Source organism: Anneissia japonica, unplaced genomic scaffold (assembly GCF_011630105.1).
Source record: "Anneissia japonica isolate Jap-2015-1 unplaced genomic scaffold, ASM1163010v1 scaffold11799_len232112_cov184, whole genome shotgun sequence".
Lineage (NCBI taxonomy): Eukaryota > Metazoa > Echinodermata > Crinoidea > Comatulida > Comatulidae > Anneissia > Anneissia japonica.
Window position 1 is genome coordinate 54,160 of NW_022708567.1, and position 1,567 is coordinate 55,726.

At 30.5% G+C, this 1,567-nt stretch overlaps 1 protein-coding gene across 1 annotated transcript in view; it reads left to right on the top strand.

Moving 5' to 3' along the window:
* Window positions 1-797, top strand: part of LOC117106533 (glyoxal reductase-like) — a 36,595-nt gene extending 35,798 nt beyond the window's left edge. Inside the window, exon 10 of the transcript XR_004445085.1 lies at window positions 472-797. The gene's annotated coding sequence lies outside the window, so the exon portion shown is untranslated. The remainder of the gene's footprint in view (window positions 1-471) is intronic.
* The last annotated feature ends 770 nt before the right edge of the window (window positions 798-1,567 follow it).

Below are 1,567 nucleotides of genomic sequence, written 5' to 3' on the forward strand. Positions count from 1 at the left end.
TGGCAATGCTCAGATAGGAACATGTAAGACGTTGTAATTATACCTAATGGACCAATTGTTGTGTGGGAAGAGATGGGTTACCTAAACGGTACAGGTATTCCAATAGAGTATTGGTTAAAATGATAAGATTCGCTTTTAAGTTTATTACAAAAAATAACAAATTTTGTATTCAATGCATTTCGACTGTCTTAAAAAATAGGATTCGATTGGTGGGGTGGAGATGGGGACGGTGGGGAGCGTACACACACATATCATTACTAAAATAACGTTTTATTAACATGTACAGAACATACACATGTACAAAACATACACATGTACATGTACAAAATGTATTGAATCAATTAAATAATCAAGTTATTTTTCTGAATTTGCATTCCTATATCCTACCTCACGATAATATGAATGTCATAAAAAATGGAAATATATTTTGAATGTATTTCTTCTCACTAGTTCAATCTCTTTTATTTTCAGTGTCTCAGGTCAAATCTACCGATCCACCAAGGTGCAAGATCGATGTACTATAATTGTTACCGGATCAACACGATGTATATTAAGTAGCCGGAACACAATGTACTATCATTAGCCGGATCTATGTGATATACAGATAATTGCACACGGATATTTATTAGGTTTTATACCACTGGATCATCGGAATTTAAATTAAATTTGGAAGTTATGTTTCTTGATTAACGAACAAGTAATCCTCGAACGATATTACGTACTTAAATATAATCAGGCTTAATCATTATATTATATTATATAACACTGCATTACATTTATTTAGTTCTGATGCAACATTTCCGAGTATGTAAGAAATAAAAGTTAACTGATGTGTAATTTAAAAAGCATCATTGTGTGTACTTCTTCCTTTGTCTTAATTGCAATAATAATATATATTTAATGATATCAATCAGTATATAATCGACTTAAATATATTATAATAAATTGGAATGGAATATACCACTAATATAGGTTACTGCTACATATCTTATAAACACGAATATTCCATTCACATGATACAAATTACGAAAACTTTCAAAGCAAGGTGCCGTCAAATTTTACAAAACAGGAAATGACGTCGGTTGCTAGGCTACAGCTCATGCATATTCAGTAACACCTGTGCTCATTAGACTAACAATAAAAACTTTTAGCTCAGTTTTGACAAAATCGACCAAAAAGATTTTATTGTTAGTCTAATTAGAACAGGTGTTACTGAATATTCATTATTATGCATGACTTGTTGCTTAGCAACCACGTCATTTCCGGTTTTATTGCTTTTTGTTGAGGGCGTACTCGATAGGATATCATTGCTTGTTTAATCATGGATGTATTATAGTAATTAAATACCTCAATGGTTTAATTGAAAAAGTAGCTAATATTGACGAAGCAATTCTTCTTTACTTTTGGTTTAGGCTTATTAGGATATTTTACTGTAGCTATTGAATTTAAGTAACAAAGTAAACAATGAATAAGATGAGAAGAAATTCATAACTCCATTTGATATTTATTTTCAAGCATTGAAATCAAGTTGGCATATATGTATACATTTTATTTTATATAGGACCTA